At 48.8% G+C, this 19238-nt stretch overlaps 11 non-coding genes across 11 annotated transcripts; all 11 read left to right on the top strand.

Annotated features, from left to right (window-relative positions):
• Window positions 1-843: 843 nt before the first annotated feature.
• TRNAP-AGG (transfer RNA proline (anticodon AGG)) lies at window positions 844-915 on the top strand. The gene has a single exon. It is a non-coding gene; the product is annotated as a tRNA-Pro (tRNA).
• Window positions 916-1303: 388 nt separating this feature from the next.
• On the top strand, window positions 1304-1376 carry TRNAV-CAC (transfer RNA valine (anticodon CAC)). The gene has a single exon. It is a non-coding gene; the product is annotated as a tRNA-Val (tRNA).
• Window positions 1377-1683: 307 nt separating this feature from the next.
• On the top strand, window positions 1684-1795 carry TRNAL-CAA (transfer RNA leucine (anticodon CAA)). The gene is made up of 2 exons: window positions 1684-1721; window positions 1750-1795. It is a non-coding gene; the product is annotated as a tRNA-Leu (tRNA).
• Window positions 1796-4869: 3074 nt separating this feature from the next.
• Window positions 4870-4942, top strand: TRNAV-CAC (transfer RNA valine (anticodon CAC)). The gene has a single exon. It is a non-coding gene; the product is annotated as a tRNA-Val (tRNA).
• A 307-nt stretch (window positions 4943-5249) lies between these two features.
• Window positions 5250-5361, top strand: TRNAL-CAA (transfer RNA leucine (anticodon CAA)). Its single transcript has 2 exons — window positions 5250-5287; window positions 5316-5361. It is a non-coding gene; the product is annotated as a tRNA-Leu (tRNA).
• A 2631-nt stretch (window positions 5362-7992) lies between these two features.
• Window positions 7993-8064, top strand: TRNAP-AGG (transfer RNA proline (anticodon AGG)). Its single transcript has one exon. It is a non-coding gene; the product is annotated as a tRNA-Pro (tRNA).
• Window positions 8065-11576: 3512 nt separating this feature from the next.
• On the top strand, window positions 11577-11648 carry TRNAP-AGG (transfer RNA proline (anticodon AGG)). Its single transcript has one exon. It is a non-coding gene; the product is annotated as a tRNA-Pro (tRNA).
• A 768-nt stretch (window positions 11649-12416) lies between these two features.
• TRNAL-CAA (transfer RNA leucine (anticodon CAA)) lies at window positions 12417-12528 on the top strand. The gene is made up of 2 exons: window positions 12417-12454; window positions 12483-12528. It is a non-coding gene; the product is annotated as a tRNA-Leu (tRNA).
• Window positions 12529-15149: 2621 nt separating this feature from the next.
• On the top strand, window positions 15150-15221 carry TRNAP-AGG (transfer RNA proline (anticodon AGG)). The gene has a single exon. It is a non-coding gene; the product is annotated as a tRNA-Pro (tRNA).
• A 755-nt stretch (window positions 15222-15976) lies between these two features.
• Window positions 15977-16088, top strand: TRNAL-CAA (transfer RNA leucine (anticodon CAA)). The gene is made up of 2 exons: window positions 15977-16014; window positions 16043-16088. It is a non-coding gene; the product is annotated as a tRNA-Leu (tRNA).
• Window positions 16089-18709: 2621 nt separating this feature from the next.
• Window positions 18710-18781, top strand: TRNAP-AGG (transfer RNA proline (anticodon AGG)). The gene has a single exon. It is a non-coding gene; the product is annotated as a tRNA-Pro (tRNA).
• The last annotated feature ends 457 nt before the right edge of the window (window positions 18782-19238 follow it).

The following is a 19238-nucleotide window of genomic DNA, read 5'->3' as shown; positions in this document are numbered from 1 at the left end:
CAAATAAAGTGCCAGACTTACAAGGCCCTATCGCCACCGGAGCATCACTTTTAGTGACGCCCCGGTGGCACTATGCACTGCGCGGTATTTACAAGATGGCGTTCAGCCACTTTTTGTGGCTTAACACCACCTTGTAAATACGGCCCCTTAGCACGCAGCGCGTTCCCTGGAAGGGGCGTGCAATGGGTGTTGTTGGGAGTGTGCCACAGCAACACCATAGCATTTTGATGCTGCTCCAGATTTAGGAGTTGGCGTAAATCTGCGTCAGCGCCAAAATCCAACGCCATCCCAGGGGTGTCGTTAGAGTGGCACACTGAGGAGAAATGTTTTCATTTCTCCTTGTTTTTGCTCTTTCTATGTGTGATGCATTCTGCAGCACACATAGAAGTAAGAGCAAATCACCATTGAAGATTTTTTTTTTGGGCAGGAAGGTGTCCCTTCCTGCACAAAAACAATTTCCCCCTCAACGCAGTCATCCTTGTACCATGGTGCAAGAACGGCTGCGTTGGCGCTCAGCAGCTAATTTAGAGCTGGCGCAGGGGGAAGCACAGGGGTGCGCTGTATTCTACTAAATACGGCGCTTCCCTGCATTTTGAAAATGACGGCGCGTGGGGCTTGCAAATTTGGCACAGCGTCGCGCTTTAGTCATTTTCTTGTAAATCTGGGCCAAAATGTCTAAAGGATAGAGGCTTTTTATGTCATGTTCGATGAAGACCATGCAAATGACTCTAGTCGTACTGCAGAAGAGAGCACCATGTGCAGTTTCTTGCTTTGGGATGTAGTCTCCCACTCTCTGTCACCAACCCTCCGAGCAGGGTCGGAGCCGTTGCGTTTCTGTGCCCAGGCTCGTTGGTCTAGGGGTATGATTCTTGCTTAGGGTGCGAGAGGTCCCGGGTTCAAATCCCGGACGAGCCCATTTTAGCGGAAAACAATCAAATCCTGCTCAAAATACACAACCCCTCAACATTTCTCATTCCACTCGAAGCATTGTTGCGCAAAACATATTTTTTGCCTCAGGCGAAAAATGGATTACAATGCCTTGGCTTCCTTCCTGCTTGCTCTCAGTGCGCCCTGTGTGATGATTTCACAGGCTCTCCTTCCTGGCATTTAGGCATCAGATATTTGTCTGTCTCTGCCCGCAGCTGTGGGATTTTTCAGGACGTCTGAGTGTATGCATGCTGGCTGACACAGCTGCAATTTTCACACTTACCCCTCGCATTCCGAGCAACTGCTGATAAAGTATAGAGGAAATCGTGCAAACATATGAGGGGAACTGTGCTCCTTCAGTCAAACCAGCAAGCTTGTTTCTGTAGTGTAGTGGTTATCACGTTCGCCTCACACGCGAAAGGTCCCCGGTTCGAGACCGGGCAGGAACACTTGGCAGCAGCAGCTTTTGTGTTTGCTCCCTAAAACCTCAGTCTCTCTCAATGCACACTTAGACAGAAATGACCTTTAAAAACTTGTGACCTGTGTAAAACGTGCTTTACTATTGCAGGACGCTAAAAAGTTATCTGCATCCCTCGGTGGTCGTGCATGTGCATTGTTTCTTGTTCTGTTTTTTTTTTTTTTTCTTGGCCAAGTTATATTGTGGGGCCTTTAAAGCTGTGACTTTGATAGGAACATTGCAAGCGGCAAAATCAACAAGTGCAGACTGAAGAGTCCGACCTGCACACTGTTTTGGGTGTCAGGATGGCCGAGTGGTCTAAGGCGCCAGACTCAAGAGAGCTTGATCTTCAGTGAAGCTGAGCCTTCTGGTCTCTTCATGGAGGCGTGGGTTCAAATCCCACTTCTGACAGGTGTATTTTCTTCCCTTAAATCTTGCTCTGCTTGCAGAGCCAGCTCCTCACACCACTATCTTTGGAAGCTGCTGTGGCATGTGAGGAGAAATCCACCAACCCATCGGCTGGGCCCTCAATCAAAATTCTGTGTATTACTGGAAGGGGCGTCTCAGGCACACCTTCTGTTAGAGCTGCACTTTATGACAGTAACTACCATGCTGGTTTCTACTTAAGCAGTTGATTCTATCGTTTGAAGTGAGGCTCTCCTGCCACCTTTTGGGCAAAGAAGACACTGCCCCTGCAACAACACAGGCAGACAAGCTCAAACTAGGTTTCTTGGTTAGGTGGGCGGAGCATATTGGCAATGGTGCCTCCTCGTGACTTGCAATTTACATGAAGAAGACAGAGAGGCAGCTGGGAGTAGGCAGTACCCATGAACCCCTGAACACTGTCTTGCGACTAGCACACAATTCTGAAATGAGGCGGGGGAAAGGAGGTGATTTCCCCATCAAGGGCCATTCCGGGAAATCAGCCACCCTGCGTCTCCCAGGTGAGTGTTTCAGGCCTATGAGCCACTAATATAAATCTCGCCTGATCGAGCGCTGATCGAGCAAGTGTGCTTGAATCCTAGAGGCATGCTCCTCTGGCTCAAGAGCTAGCAGGCCCTTCAGTGCTTCTGGTTGGGAAGTCTAAGGTGCAAGGGTCCATGACTTGCAGCGGGTTACAACTACCAGAAAGGGTCTGCTTTTCACATCAGTGCCCTAGTTCAGCTCACTGGCACAGGGCACTACCTCTTGCCTTGCTAGAGACAAACAAAAAATCCTTGACAGAAAACATCAATTGCTATGGCACGCTTAGAGAGAGAGAGCCTCCAAATGGCCCTGCTTTTCGGAAAGACGCTTCAGAAGATGTTTCAAATGACTATGCAGCAGCAGTCTAGTTGGTATAGGGGTATGATTCTCGCTTCGGGTGTGAGAGGACCTCGGTTCAAATCCCAGACAAACCCCTACCTTTATAGGTTCAGTCTGTGTTTTAAACAGGAGTATTTATGCTTTTCACTCTTGTAAGATGTCATGTTGCAATGCAATACATGCTTTATACTGGCGTCGAGACGGTTCAGCATCATGAAGGTATGCGAGATTTCTTTGCAACTGCTTTTCTGTGCTGGAGCAGCAGTGCTCGTAGGAACATTAAATGCACAGTGCTTCTCCATGGTAATTTCGGGTCCAGTTCTGAAATCACCTCTTGGAATGAAAGTGATCCCAGTTCCTTTCTTCCAAGGGAAGAGATCGTGTTCCGGAAGGCTCAGCTTTGAGCGTCATGAACATTGGCCCTCATCCTTGCATCCTAGTCCAATGCATAGCCACATAAAGCAAGCAGGTGTGTCTGTTTCCATAGTGTGGTGGTTCCAGTACAATGCATAGCCACATGAAGCAAGCCGGCAAGTGTGTCTGTTTGTCTAGTGTAGTGGTTATCATGCGCACCTCACATGCGAAAGGTCCCTGGTTCGAGTCGCTGGGCTTTTTCACAGTATTTGCATTTCCTGCCTCACCTGACAGGCAAGCTGAGATAAAAGAGACTGTGTCTATCCCTCACCATCGTGAGGTACTACGCTCCTGGGGCATCTGTCACAGCTCACCAAGAGGAGTTGCGCCAGCTTACGGCAGTCAGTTGCTCACTGTTTGACCTTTGCAATGAAGCCTGAGCCTACAGCATTCAAGCCAGCCAAGGAAGGAAGGTACGAGAGCGAAAATAGCTTTCCTGCCCTCACCAAGAACACACACCTTGAGCAAATAAAGTGCCAGACTTACAAGGTCCTATCGCCACCGGAGCATCACTTTTAGTGACGCCCCGGTGGCACTATGCACTGCGCGGTATTTACAAGATGGCGTTCATCCACTTTTTGTGGCTTAACACCACCTTGTAAATACGGCCCCTTAGCACGCAGCGCGTTCCCTGGAAGGGGCGTGCAATGGGTGTTGTTGGGAGTGTGCCACAGCAACACCATAGCATTTTGATGCTGCTCCAGATTTAGGAGTTGGCGTAAATCTGCGTCAGCACCAAAATCCAACGCCATCCCAGGGGTGTCGTTAGAGTGGCACACTGAGGAGAAATGTTTTCATTTCTCCTTGTTTTTGCTCTTTCTATGTGTGATGCATTCTGCAGCACACATAGAAGTAAGAGCAAATCACCATTGAAGATTTTTTTTTGGGCAGGAAGGTGTCCCTTCCTGCACAAAAACAATTTCCCCCTCAACGCAGTCATCCTTGTACCATGGTGCAAGAACGGCTGCGTTGGCGCTCAGCAGCTAATTTAGAGCTGGCGCAGGGGGAAGCACAGGGGTGCGCTGTATTCTACTAAATACGGCGCTTCCCTGCATTTTGAAAATGACGGCGCGTGGGGCTTGCAAATTTGGCACAGCGTCGCGCTTAGTCATTTTCTTGTAAATCTGGGCCAAAATGTCTAAAGGATAGAGGCTTTTTATGTCATGTTCGATGAAGACCATGCAAATGACTCTAGTCGTACTGCAGAAGAGAGCACCATGTGCAGTTTCTTGCTTTGGGATGTAGTCTCCCACTCTCTGTCACCAACCCTCCGAGCAGGGTCGGAGCCGTTGCATTTCTGTGCCCAGGCTCGTTGGTCTAGGGGTATGATTCTCGCTTAGGGTGCGAAAGGTCCCAGGTTCAAATCCCGGACGAGCCCATTTTAGCGGAAAACAATCAAATCCTGCTCAAAATACACAACCCCTCAACATTTCTCATTCCTCTCGAAGCATTGTTGCGCAAAACATATTTTTTGCCTCAGGCGAAAAATGGATTACAATGCCTTGGCTTCCTTCCTGCTTGCTCTCAGTTCGCCCTGTGTGATGATTTCACAGGCTCTCCTTCCTGGCATTTAGGCATCAGATATTTGTCTGTCTCTGCCCGCAGCTGTGGGATTTTTCAGGACGTCTGAGTGTATGCATGCTGGCTGACACCGCTGCAATTTTCACACTTACCCCTCGCATTCCGAGCAACTGCTGATAAAGTATAGAGGAAATCGTGCAAACATATGAGGGGAACTGTGCTCCTTCAGTCAAACCAGAAAGCTTGTTTCTGTAGTGTAGTGGTTATCACGTTCGCCTCACATGCGAAAAGTCCCCGGTTCGAGACCGGGCAGAAACACTTGGCAGCAGCAGCTTTTGTGTTTGCTCCCTAAAACCTCAGTCTCTCTCAATGCACACTTAGACATAAATGACCTTTAAAAACTTGTGACCTGTGTAAAACGTGCTTTACTATTGCAGGACGCTAAAAAGTTATCTGCATCCCTCGGTGGTCGTGCATGTGCATTGTTTCTTGTTCTGTTTTTTTTTTTTTTTCTTGGCCATGTTATATTGTGGGGCCTTTAAAGCTGTGACTTTGATAGGAACATTGCAAGCGGCAAAATCAACAAGTGCAGACTGAAGAGTCGGACCTGCACACTGTTTTGGCTGTCAGGATGGCCGAGTGGTCTAAGGCGCCAGACTCAAGAGAGCTTGATCTTCAGTGAAGCTGAGCCTTCTGGTCTCTTCATGGAGGCGTGGGTTCAAATCCCACTTCTGACAGGTGTATTTTCTTCCCTTAAATCTTGCTCTGCTTGCAGAGCCAGCTCCTCACACCACTATCTTTGGAAGCTGCTGTGGCATGTGAGGAGAAATCCACCAACCCATCGGCTGGGCCCTCAATCAAAATTCTGTGTATTACTGGAAGGGGCGTCTCAGGCACACCTTCTGTTAGAGCTGCACTTTATGACAGTAACTACCATGCTGGTTTCTACTTAAGCAGTTGATTCTATCGTTTGAAGTGAGGCTCTCCTGCCACCTTTTGGGCAAAGAAGACACTGCCCCTGCAACAACACAGGCAGACAAGCTCAAACTAGGTTTCTTGGTTAGGTGGGCGGAGCATATTGGCAATGGTGCCTCCTCGTGACTTGCAATTTACATGAAGAAGACAGAGAGGCAGCTGGGAGTAGGCAGTACCCATGAACCCCTGAACACTGTCTTGCGACTAGCACACAATTCTGAAATGAGGCGGGGGAAAGGAGGTGATTTCCCCATCAAGGGCCATTCCGGGAAATCAGCCACCCTGCGTCTCCCAGGTGAGTGTTTCAGGCCTATGAGCCACTAATATAAATCTCGCCTGATCGAGCCTGAACGAGCGCTGATCGAGCAAGTGTGCTTGAATCCAAGAGGCATGCTCCTCTGGCTCAAGAGCTAGCAGGCCCTTCAGTGCTTCTGGTTGGGAAGTCTAAGGTGCAAGGGTCCATGACTTGCAGCGGGTTACAACTACCAGAAAGGGTCTGCTTTTCACATCAGTGCCCTAGTTCAGCTCACTGGCACAGGGCATTTTGACTACCTCTTGCCTTGCTAGAGACAAACAAAAAATCCTTGACAGAAAACATCAATTGCTATGGCACGCTTAGAGAGAGAGAGCCTCCAAATGGCCCTGCTTTTCGGAAAGACGCTTCAGAAGATGTTTCAAATGACTATGCAGCGGCAGTCTAGTTGGTATAGGGGTATGATTCTCGCTTCGGGTGTGAGAGGACCTCGGTTCAAATCCCAGACAAACCCCTACCTTTATAGGTTCAGTCTGTGTTTTAAACAGGAGTATTTATGCTTTTCACTCTTGTAAGATGTCATGTTGCAATGCAATACATGCTTTATACTGGCGTCGAGACGGTTCAGCATCATGAAGGTATGCGAGATTTCTTTGCAACTGCTTTTCTGTGCTGGAGCAGCAGTGCTCGTAGGAACATTAAATGCACAGTGCTTCTCCATGGTAATTTCGGGTCCAGTTCTGAAATCACCTCTTGGAATGAAAGTGATCCCAGTTCCTTTCTTCCAAGGGAAGAGATCGTGTTCCGGAAGGCTCAGCTTTGAGCGTCATGAACATTGGCCCTCATCCTTGCATCCCAGTCCAATGCATAGCCACATAAAGCAAGCAGGTGTGTCTGTTTCCATAGTGTGGTGGTTCCAGTACAATGCATAGCCACATGAAGCAAGCCGGCAAGTGTGTCTGTTTGTCTAGTGTAGTGGTTATCATGCGCACCTCACATGCGAAAGGTCCCTGGTTCGAGTCGCTGGGCTTTTTCACAGTATTTGCATTTCCTGCCTTACCTGACAGGCAAGCTGAGATAAAAGAGACTGTGTCTATCCCTCACCATCGTGAGGTACTACGCTCCTGGGGCATCTGTCACAGCTCACCAAGAGGAGTTGCGCCAGCTTACGGCAGTCAGTTGCTCCCTGTTTGACCTTTGCAATGAAGCCTGAGCCTACAGCATTCAAACCAGCCAAGGAAGGAAGGTACGAGAGCGAAAATAGCTTTCCTGCCCTCACCAAGAACACACACCTTGAGCAAATAAAGTGCCAGACTTACAAGGCCCTATCGCCACCGGAGCATCACTTTTAGTGACGCCCCGGTGGCACTATGCACTGCGCGGTATTTACAAGATGGCGTTCAGCCACTTTTTGTGGCTTAACACCACCTTGTTAACACGGCCCCTTAGCACGCAGCGCGTTCCCTGGAAGGGGCGTGCAATGGGTGTTGTTGGGAGTGTGCCACAGCAACACCATAGCATTTTGATGCTGCTCCAGATTTAGGAGTTGGCGTAAATCTGCGTCAGCGCCAAAATCCAACGCCATCCCAGGGATGTCGTTAGAGTGGCACACTGAGGAGAAATGTTTTCATTTCTCCTTGTTTTTGCTCTTTCTATGTGTGATGCATTCTGCAGCACACATAGAAGTAAGAGCAAATCACCATTGAAGATTTTTTTTTTGGCCAGGAAGGTGTCCCTTCCTGCACAAAAACAATTTCCCCCTCAACGCAGTCATCCTTGTACCATGGTGCAAGAACGGCTGCGTTGGCGCTCAGCAGCTAATTTAGAGCTGGCGCAGGGGGAAGCACAGGGGTGCGCTGTATTCTACTAAATACGGCGCTTCCCTGCATTTTGAAAATGACGGCGCGTGGGGCTTGCAAATTTGGCACAGCGTCGCGCTTAGTCATTTTCTTGTAAATCTGGGCCAAAATGTCTAAAGGATAGAGGCTTTTTATGTCATGTTCGATGAAGACCATGCAAATGACTCTAGTCGTACTGTAGAAGAGAGCACCATGTGCAGTTTCTTGCTTTGGGATGTAGTCTCCCACTCTCTGTCACCAACCCTCCGAGCAGGGTCGGAACCGTTGCGTTTCTGTGCCCAGGCTCGTTGGTCTAGGGGTATGATTCTCGCTTAGGGTGCGAGAGGTCCCGGGTTCAAATCCCGGACGAGCCCATTTTAGCGGAAAACAATCAAATCCTGCTCAAAATACACAACCCCTCAACATTTCTCATTCCACTCGAAGCATTGTTGCGCAAAACATATTTTTTGCCTCAGGCGAAAAATGGATTACAATGCCTTGGCTTCCTTCCTGCTTGCTCTCAGTGCGCCCTGTGTGATGATTTCACAGGCTCTCCTTCCTGGCATTTAGGCATCAGATATTTGTCTGTCTCTGCCCGCAGCTGTGGGATTTTTCAGGACGTCTGAGTGTATGCATGCTGGCTGACACCGCTGCAATTTTCACACTTACCCCTCGCATTCCGAGCAACTGCTGATAAAGTATAGAGGAAATCGTGCAAACATATGAGGGGAACTGTGCTCCTTCAGTCAAACCAGCAAGCTTGTTTCTGTAGTGTAGTGGTTATCACGTTCGCCTCACACGCAAAAGGTCCCCGGTTCGAGAAACGGGCAGTAACACTTGGCAGCAGCAGCTTTTGTGTTTGCTCCCTAAAACCTCAGTCTCTCTCAATGCACACTTAGACAGAAATGACCTTTAAAAACTTGTGACCTGTGTAAAATGTGCTTTACTATTGCAGGACGCTAAAAAGTTATCTGCATCCCTCGGTGGTCGTGCATGTGCATTGTTTCTTGTTCTGTTTTTTTTTTTTTTTCTTGGCCATGTTATATTGTGGGGCCTTTAAAGCTGTGACTTTGATAGGAACATTGCAAGCGGCAAAATCAACAAGTGCAGACTGAAGAGTCCGACCTGCACGCTGTTTTGGCTGTCAGGATGGCCGAGTGGTCTAAGGCGCCAGACTCAAGAGAGCTTGATCTTCAGTGAAGCTAAGCCTTCTGGTATCTTCATGGAGGCGTGGGTTCAAATCCCACTTCTGACAGGTGTATTTTCTTCCCTTAAATCTTGCTCTGCTTGCAGAGCCAGCTCCTCACACCACTATCTTTGGAAGCTGCTGTGGCATGTGAGGAGAAATCCACCAACCCATCGGCTGGGCCATCAATCAAAATTCTGTGTATTACTGGAAGGGGCGTCTCAGGCACACCTTCTGTTAGAGCTGCACTTTATGACAGTAACTACCATGCTGGTTTCTACTTAAGCAGTTGATTCTATCGTTTGAAGTGAGGCTCTCCTGCCACCTTTTGGGCAAAGAAGACACTGCCCCTGCAACAACACAGGCAGACAAGCTCAAACTAGGTTTCTTGGTTAGGTGGGCGGAGCATATTGGCAATGGTGCCTCCTCGTGACTTGCAATTTACATGAAGAAGACAGAGAGGCAGCTGGGAGTAGGCAGTACCCATGAACCCCTGAACACTGTCTTGCGACTAGCACACAATTCTGAAATGAGGCGGGGGAAAGGAGGTGATTTCCCCATCAAGGGCCATTCCGGGAAATCAGCCACCCTGCGTCTCCCAGGTGAGTGTTTCAGGCCTATGAGCCACTAATATAAATCTCGCCTGATCGAGCCTGAACGAGCGCTGATCGAGCAAGTGTGCTTGAATCCAAGAGGCATGCTCCTCTGGCTCAAGAGCTAGCAGGCCCTTCAGTGCTTCTGGTTGGGAAGTCTAAGGTGCAAGGGTCCATGACTTGCAGCGGGTTACAACTACCAGAAAGGGTCTGCTTTTCACATCAGTGCCCTAGTTCAGCTCACTGGCACAGGGCATTTTGACTACCTCTTGCCTTGCTAGAGACAAACAAAAAATCCTTGACAGAAAACATCAATTGCTATGGCACGCTTAGAGAGAGAAAGCCTCCAAATGGCCCTGCTTTTCGGAAAGACGCTTCAGAAGATGTTTCAAATGACTATGCAGCGGCAGTCTAGTTGGTATAGGGGTATGATTCTCGCTTCGGGTGTGAGAGGACCTCGGTTCAAATCCCAGACAAACCCCTACCTTTATAGGTTCAGTCTGTGTTTTAAACAGGAGTATTTATGCTTTTCACTCTTGTAAGATGTCATGTTGCAATGCAATACATGCTTTATACTGGCGTCGAGACGGTTCAGCATCATGAAGGTATGCGAGATTTCTTTGCAACTGCTTTTCTGTGCTGGAGCAGCAGTGCTCGTAGGAACATTAAATGCACAGTGCTTCTCCATGGTAATTTCGGGTCCAGTTCTGAAATCACCTCTTGGAATGAAAGTGATCCCAGTTCCTTTCTTCCAAGGGAAGAGATCGTGTTCCGGAAGGCTCAGCTTTGAGCGTCATGAACATTGGCCCTCATCCTTGCATCCCAGTCCAATGCATAGCCACATAAAGCAAGCAGGTGTGTCTGTTTCCATAGTGTGGTGGTTCCAGTACAATGCATAGCCACATGAAGCAAGCCGGCAAGTGTGTCTGTTTGTCTAGTGTAGTGGTTATCATGCGCACCTCACATGCGAAAGGTCCCTGGTTCGAGTCGCTGGGCTTTTTCACAGTATTTGCATTTCCTGCCTCACCTGACAGGCAAGCTGAGATAAAAGAGACTGTGTCTATCCCTCACCATCGTGAGGTACTACGCTCCTGGGGCATCTGTCACAGCTCACCAAGAGGAGTTGCGCCAGTTTACGGCAGTCAGTTGCTCCCTGTTTGACCTTTGCAATGAAGCCTGAGCCTACAGCATTCAAACCAGCCAAGGAAGGAAGGTACGAGAGCGAAAATAGCTTTCCTGCCCTCACCAAGAACACACACCTTGAGCAAATAAAGTGCCAGACTTACAAGGCCCTATCGCCACCGGAGCATCACTTTTAGTGACGCCCCGGTGGCACTATGCACTGCGCGGTATTTACAAGATGGCGTTCAGCCACTTTTTGTGGCTTAACACCACCTTGTAAACACGGCCCCTTAGCACGCAGCGCGTTCCCTGGAAGGGGTGTGCAATGGGTGTTGTTGGGAGTGTGCCACAGCAACACCATAGCATTTTGATGCTGCTCCAGATTTAGGAGTTGGCGTAAATCTGCGTCAGCGCCAAAATCCAACGCCATCCCAGGGGTGTCGTTAGAGTGGCACACTGAGGAGAAATGTTTTCATTTCTCCTTGTTTTTGCTCTTTCTATGTGTGATGCATTCTGCAGCACACATAGAAGTAAGAGCAAATCACCATTGAAGATTTTTTTTTTGGCCAGGAAGGTGTCCCTTCCTGCACAAAAACAATTTCCCCCTCAACGCAGTCATCCTTGTACCATGGTGCAAGAACGGCTGCGTTGGCGCTCAGCAGCTAATTTAGAGCTGGCGCAGGGGGAAGCACAGGGGTGCGCTGTATTCTACTAAATACGGCGCTTCCCTGCATTTTGAAAATGACGGCGCGTGGGGCTTGCAAATTTGGCACAGCGTCGCGCTTAGTCATTTTCTTGTAAATCTGGGCCAAAATGTCTAAAGGATAGAGGCTTTTTATGTCATGTTCGATGAAGACCATGCAAATGACTCTAGTCGTACTGTAGAAGAGAGCACCATGTGCAGGTTCTTGCTTTGGGATGTAGTCTCCCACTCTCTGTCACCAACCCTCCGAGCAGGGTCGGAGCCCTTGCATTTCTGTGCCCAGGCTCGTTGGTCTAGGGGTATGATTCTCGCTTAGGGTGCGAGAGGTCCCGGGTTCAAATCCCGGACGAGCCCATTTTAGCGGAAAACAATCAAATCCTGCTCAAAATACACAACCCCTCAACATTTCTCATTCCACTCGAAGCATTGTTGCGCAAAACATATTTTTTGCCTCAGGCGAAAAAAGGATTACAATGCCTTGGCTTCCTTCCTGCTTGCTCTCAGTGCGCCCTGTGTGATGATTTCACAGGCTCTCCTTCCTGGCATTTAGGCATCAGATATTTGTCTGTCTCTGCCCGCAGCTGTGGGATTTTTCAGGACGTCTGAGTGTATGCATGCTGGCTGACACCGCTGCAATTTTCACACTTACCCCTCGCATTCCGAGCAACTGCTGATAAAGTATAGAGGAAATCGTGCAAACATATGAGGGGAACTGTGCTCCTTCAGTCAAACCAGCAAGCTTGTTTCTGTAGTGTAGTGGTTATCACGTTCGCCTCACACGCAAAAGGTCCCCGGTTCGAGACTGGGCAGTAACACTTGGCAGCAGCAGCTTTTGTGTTTGCTCCCTAAAACCTAAGTCTCTCTCAATGCACACTTAGACAGAAATGACCTTTAAAAACTTGTGACCTGTGTAAAATGTGCTTTACTATTGCAGGACGCTAAAAAGTTATCTGCATCCCTCGGTGGTCGTGCATGTGCATTGTTTCTTGTTCTGTTTTTTTTTTTTTTTCTTGGCCATGTTATATTGTGGGGCCTTTAAAGCTGTGACTTTGATAGGAACATTGCAAGCGGCAAAATCAACAAGTGCAGACTGAAGAGTCCGACCTGCACGCTGTTTTGGCTGTCAGGATGGCCGAGTGGTCTAAGGCGCCAGACTCAAGAGAGCTTGATCTTCAGTGAAGCTGAGCCTTCTGGTCTCTTCATGGAGGCGTGGGTTCAAATCCCACTTCTGACAGGTGTATTTTCTTCCCTTAAATCTTGCTCTGCTTGCAGAGCCAGCTCCTCACACCACTATCTTTGGAAGCTGCTGTGGCATGTGAGGAGAAATCCACCAACCCATCGGCTGGGCCCTCAATCAAAATTCTGTGTATTACTGGAAGGGGCGTCTCAGGCACACCTTCTGTTAGAGCTGCACTTTATGACAGTAACTACCATGCTGGTTTCTACTTAAGCAGTTGATTCTATCGTTTGAAGTGAGGCTCTCCTGCCACCTTTTGGGCAAAGAAGACACTGCCCCTGCAACAACACAGGCAGACAAGCTCAAACTAGGTTTCTTGGTTAGGTGGGCGGAGCATATTGGCAATGGTGCCTCCTCGTGACTTGCAATTTACATGAAGAAGACAGAGAGGCAGCTGGGAGTAGGCAGTACCCATGAACCCCTGAACACTGTCTTGCGACTAGCACACAATTCTGAAATGAGGCGGGGGAAAGGAGGTGATTTCCCCATCAAGGGCCATTCCTGGAAATCAGCCACCCTGCGTCTCCCAGGTGAGTGTTTCAGGCCTATGAGCCACTAATATAAATCTCGCCTGATCGAGCGCTGATCGAGCAAGTGTGCTTGAATCCAAGAGGCATGCTCCTCTGGCTCAAGAGCTAGCAGGCCCTTCAGTGCTTCTGGTTGGGAAGTCTAAGGTGCAAGGGTCCATGACTTGCAGCGGGTTACAACTACCAGAAAGGGTCTGCTTTTCACATCAGTGCCCTAGTTCAGCTCACTGGCACAGGGCATTTTGAATACCTCTAGCCTTGCTAGAGACAAACAAAAAATCCTTGACAGAAAACATCAATTGCTATGGCACGCTTAGAGAGAGAGAGCCTCCAAATGGCCCTGCTTTTCGGAAAGACGCTTCAGAAGATGTTTCAAATGACTATGCAGCGGCAGTCTAGTTGGTATAGGGGTATGATTCTCGCTTCGGGTGTGAGAGGACCTCGGTTCAAATCCCAGACAAACCCCTACCTTTATAGGTTCAGTCTGTGTTTTAAACAGGAGTATTTATGCTTTTCACTCTTGTAAGATGTCATGTTGCAATGCAATACATGCTTTATACTGGCGTCGAGACGGTTCAGCATCATGAAGGTATGCGAGATTTCTTTGCAACTGCTTTTCTGTGCTGGAGCAGCAGTGCTCGTAGGAACATTAAATGCACAGTGCTTCTCCATGGTAATTTCGGGTCCAGTTCTGAAATCACCTCTTGGAATGAAAGTGATCCCAGTTCCTTTCTTCCAAGGGAAGAGATCGTGTTCCGGAAGGCTCAGCTTTGAGCGTCATGAACATTGGCCCTCATCCTTGCATCCCAGTCCAATGCATAGCCACATAAAGCAAGCAGGTGTGTCTGTTTCCATAGTGTGGTGGTTCCAGTACAATGCATAGCCACATGAAGCAAGCCGGCAAGTGTGTCTGTTTGTCTAGTGTAGTGGTTATCATGCGCACCTCACATGCGAAAGGTCCCTGGTTCGAGTCGCTGGGCTTTTTCACAGTATTTGCATTTCCTGCCTCACCTGACAGGCAAGCTGAGATAAAAGAGACTGTGTCTATCCCTCACCATCGTGAGGTACTACGCTCCTGGGGCATCTGTCACAGCTCACCAAGAGGAGTTGCGCCAGCTTACGGCAGTCAGTTGCTCACTGTTTGACCTTTGCAATGAAGCCTGAGCCTACAGCATTCAAGCCAGCCAAGGAAGGAAGGTACGAGAGCGAAAATAGCTTTCCTGCCCTCACCAAGAACACACACCTTGAGCAAATAAAGTGCCAGACTTACAAGGTCCTATCGCCACCGGAGCATCACTTTTAGTGACGCCCCGGTGGCACTATGCACTGCGCGGTATTTACAAGATGGCGTTCAGCCACTTTTTGTGGCTTAACACCACCTTGTAAATACGGCCCCTTAGCACGCAGCGCGTTCCCTGGAAGGGGCGTGCAATGGGTGTTGTTGGGAGTGTGCCACAGCAACACCATAGCATTTTGATGCTGCTCCAGATTTAGGAGTTGGCGTAAATCTGCGTCAGCACCAAAATCCAACGCCATCCCAGGGGTGTCGTTAGAGTGGCGCACTGAGGAGAAATGTTTTCATTTCTCCTTGTTTTTGCTCTTTCTATGTGTGATGCATTCTGCAGCACACATAGAAGTAAGAGCAAATCACCATTGAAGATTTTTTTTTTGGGCAGGAAGGTGTCCCTTCCTGCACAAAAACAATTTCCCCCTCAACGCAGTCATCCTTGTACCATGGTGCAAGAACGGCTGCGTTGGCGCTCAGCAGCTAATTTAGAGCTGGCGCAGGGGGAAGCACAGGGGTGCGCTGTATTCTACTAAATACGGCGCTTCCCTGCATTTTGAAAATGACGGCGCGTGGGGCTTGCAAATTTGGCACAGCGTCGCGCTTAGTCATTTTCTTGTAAATCTGGGCCAAAATGTCTAAAGGATAGAGGCTTTTTATGTCATGTTCGATGAAGACCATGCAAATGACTCTAGTCGTACTGCAGAAGAGAGCACCATGTGCAGTTTCTTGCTTTGGGATGTAGTCTCCCACTCTCTGTCACCAACCCTCCGAGCAGGGTGAGAGCCGTTGCATTTCTGTGCCCAGGCTCGTTGGTCTAGGGGTATGATTCTCGCTTAGGGTGCGAGAGGTCCCAGGTTCAAATCCCGGACGAGCCCATTTTAGCGGAAAACAATCAAATCCTGCTCAAAATACACAACCCCTCAACATTTCTCATTCCTCTCGAAGCATTGTTGCGCAAAACATATTTTTTGCCTCAGGCGAAAAATGGATTACAATGCCTTGGCTTCCTTCCTGCTTGCTCTCAGTTCGCCCTGTGTGATGATTTCACAGGCTCTCCTTCCTGGCATTTAGGCATCAGATATTTGTCTGTCTCTGCCCGCAGCTGTGGGATTTTTCAGGACGTCTGAGTGTATGCATGCTGGGTGACACCGCTGCAATTTTCACACTTACCCCTCGCATTCCGAGCAACTGCTGATAAAGTATAGAGGAAATCGTGCAAACATATGAGGGGAACTGTGCTCCTTCAGTCAAACCAGAAAGCTTGTTTCTGTAGTGTAGTGGTTATCACGTTCGCCTCACACGCGATAGGTCCCCGGTTCGAGACTTGGCAGCAGCAGCTTTTGTGTTTGCTCCCTAAAACCTCAGTCTCTCTCAATGCACACTTAGACAGAAATGACCTTTAAAAACTTGTGACCTGTGTAAAACGTGCTTTACTATTGCAGGACGCTAAAAAGTTATCTGCATCCCTCGGTGGTCGTGCATGTGCATTGTTTCTTGTTCTGTTTTTTTTTTTTTTTCTTGGCCATGTTATATTGTGGGGCCTTTAAAGCTGTGACTTTGATAGGAACATTGCAAGCGGCAAAATCAACAAGTGCAGACTGAAGAGTCGGACCTGCACACTGTTTTGGCTGTCAGGATGGCCGAGTGGTCTAAGGCGCCAGACTCAAGAGAGCTTGATCTTCAGTGAAGCTGAGCCTTCTGGTCTCTTCATGGAGGCGTGGGTTCAAATCCCACTTCTGACAGGTGCATTTTCTTCCCTTAAATCTTGCTCTGCTTGCAGAGCCAGCTCCTCACACCACTATCTTTGGAAGCTGCTGTGGCATGTGAGGAGAAATCCACCAACCCATCGGCTGGGCCCTCAATCAAAATTCTGTGTATTACTGGAAGGGGCGTCTCAGGCACACCTTCTGTTAGAGCTGCACTTTATGACAGTAACTACCATGCTGGTTTCTACTTAAGCAGTTGATTCTATCGTTTGAAGTGAGGCTCTCCTGCCACCTTTTGGGCAAAGAAGACACTGCCCCTGCAACAACACAGGCAGACAAGCTCAAACTAGGTTTCTTGGTTAGGTGGGCGGAGCATATTGGCAATGGTGCCTCCTCGTGACTTGCAATTTACATGAAGAAGACAGAGAGGCAGCTGGGAGTAGGCAGTACCCATGAACCCCTGAACACTGTCTTGCGACTAGCACACAATTCTGAAATGAGGCGGGGGAAAGGAGGTGATTTCCCCATCAAGGGCCATTCCGGGAAATCAGCCACCCTGCGTCTCCCAGGTGAGTGTTTCAGGCCTATGAGCCACTAATATAAATCTCGCCTGATCGAGCGCTGATCGAGCAAGTGTGCTTGAATCCAAGAGGCATGCTCCTCTGGCTCAAGAGCTAGCAGGCCCTTCAGTGCTTCTGGTTGGGAAGTCTAAGGTGCAAGGGTCCATGACTTGCAGCGGGTTACAACTACCAGAAAGGGTCTGCTTTTCACATCAGTGCCCTAGTTCAGCTCACTGGCACAGGGCATTTTGACTACCTCTTGCCTTGCTAGAGACAAACAAAAAATCCTTGACAGAAAACATCAATTGCTATGGCACGCTTAGAGAGAGAGAGCCTCCAAATGGCCCTGCTTTTCGGAAAGACGCTTCAGAAGATGTTTCAAATGACTATGCAGCGGCAGTCTAGTTGGTATAGGGGTATGATTCTCGCTTCGGGTGTGAGAGGACCTCGGTTCAAATCCCAGACAAACCCCTACCTTTATAGGTTCAGTCTGTGTTTTAAACAGGAGTATTTATGCTTTTCACTCTTGTAAGATGTCATGTTGCAATGCAATACATGCTTTATACTGGCGTCGAGACGGTTCAGCATCATGAAGGTATGCGAGATTTCTTTGCAACTGCTTTTCTGTGCTGGAGCAGCAGTGCTCGTAGGAACATTAAATGCACAGTGCTTCTCCATGGTAATTTCGGGTCCAGTTCTGAAATCACCTCTTGGAATGAAAGTGATCCCAGTTCCTTTCTTCCAAGGGAAGAGATCGTGTTCCGGAAGGCTCAGCTTTGAGCGTCATGAACATTGGCCCTCATCCTTGCATCCCAGTCCAATGCATAGCCACATAAAGCAAGCAGGTGTGTCTGTTTCCATAGTGTGGTGGTTCCAGTACAATGCATAGCCACATGAAGCAAGCCGGCAAGTGTGTCTGTTTGTCTAGTGTAGTGGTTATCATGCGCACCTCACATGCGAAAGGTCCCTGGTTCGAGTCGCTGGGCTTTTTCACAGTATTTGCATTTCCTGCCTCACCTGACAGGCAAGCTGAGATAAAAGAGACTGTGTCTATCCCTCACCATCGTGAGGTACTACGCTCCTGGGGCATCTGTCACAGCTCACCAAGAGGAGTTGCGCCAGCTTACGGCAGTCAGTTGCTCCCTGTTTGACCTTTGCAATGAAGCCTGAGCCTACAGCATTCAAACCAGCCAAGGAAGGAAGGTACGAGAGCGAAAATAGCTTTCCTGCCCTCACCAAGAACACACACCTTGAGCAAATAAAGTGCCAGACTTACAAGGCCCTATCGCCACCGGAGCATCACTTTTAGTGACGCCCCGGTGGCACTATGCACTGCGCGGTATTTACAAGATGGCGTTCAGCCACTTTTTGTGGCTTAACACCACCTTGTAAATACGGCCCCTTAGCACGCAGCGCGTTCCCTGGAAGGGGCGTGCAATGGGTGTTGTTGGGAGTGTGCCACAGCAACACCATAGCATTTTGATGCTGCTCCAGATTTAGGAGTTGGCGTAAATCTGCGTCAGCGCCAAAATCCAACGCCATCCCAGGGGTGTCGTTAGAGTGGCACACTGAGGAGAAATGTTTTCATTTCTCCTTGTTTTTGCTCTTTCTATGTGTGATGCATTCTGCAGCACACATAGAAGTAAGAGCAAATCACCATTGAAGATTTTTTTTTGGGGCAGGAAGGTGTCCCTTCCTGCACAAAAACAATTTCCCCCTCAACGCAGTCATCCTTGTACCATGGTGCAAGAACGGCTGCGTTGGCGCTCAGCAGCTAATTTAGAGCTGGCGCAGGGGGAAGCACAGGGGTGCGCTGTATTCTACTAAATACGGCGCTTCCCTGCATTTTGAAAATGACGGCGCGTGGGGCTTGCAAATTTGGCACAGCGTCGCGCTTAGTCATTTTCTTGTAAATCTGGGCCAAAATGTCTAAAGGATAGAGGCTTTTTATGTCATGTTCGATGAAGACCATGCAAATGACTCTAGTCGTACTGCAGAAGAGAGCACCATGTGCAGTTTCTTGCTTTGGGATGTAGTCTCCCACTCTCTGTCACCAACCCTCCGAGCAGGGTCGGAGCCGTTGCGTTTCTGTGCCCAGGCTCGTTGGTCTAGGGGTATGATTCTTGCTTAGGGTGCGAGAGGTCCCGGGTTCAAATCCCGGACGAGCCCATTTTAGCGGAAAACAATCAAATCCTGCTCAAAATACACAACCCCTCAACATTTCTCATTCCACTCGAAGCATTGTTGCGCAAAACATATTTTTTGCCTCAGGCGAAAAATGGATTACAATGCCTTGGCTTCCTTCCTGCTTGCTCTCAGTGCGCCCTGTGTGATGATTTCACAGGCTCTCCTTCCTGGCATTTAGGCATCAGATATTTGTCTGTCTCTGCCCGCAGCTGTGGGATTTTTCAGGACGTCTGAGTGTATGCATGCTGGCTGACACCGCTGCAATTTTCACACTTACCCCTCGCATTCCGAGCAACTGCTGATAAAGTATAGAGGAAATCGTGCAAATATATGAGGGGAACTGTGCTCCTTCAGTCAAACCAGCAAGCTTGTTTCTGTAGTGTAGTGGTTATCACGTTCGCCTCACACGCGCAAGGTCCCCGGTTCGAGACCGGGCAGT

The sequence above is a fragment of the Pleurodeles waltl genome, chromosome 10 (genome assembly GCF_031143425.1).
Source record: "Pleurodeles waltl isolate 20211129_DDA chromosome 10, aPleWal1.hap1.20221129, whole genome shotgun sequence".
In the NCBI taxonomy this organism is placed as follows: Eukaryota; Metazoa; Chordata; class Amphibia; order Caudata; family Salamandridae; genus Pleurodeles; species Pleurodeles waltl.
This window is presented reverse-complemented; position numbering and strand designations above follow the sequence as displayed.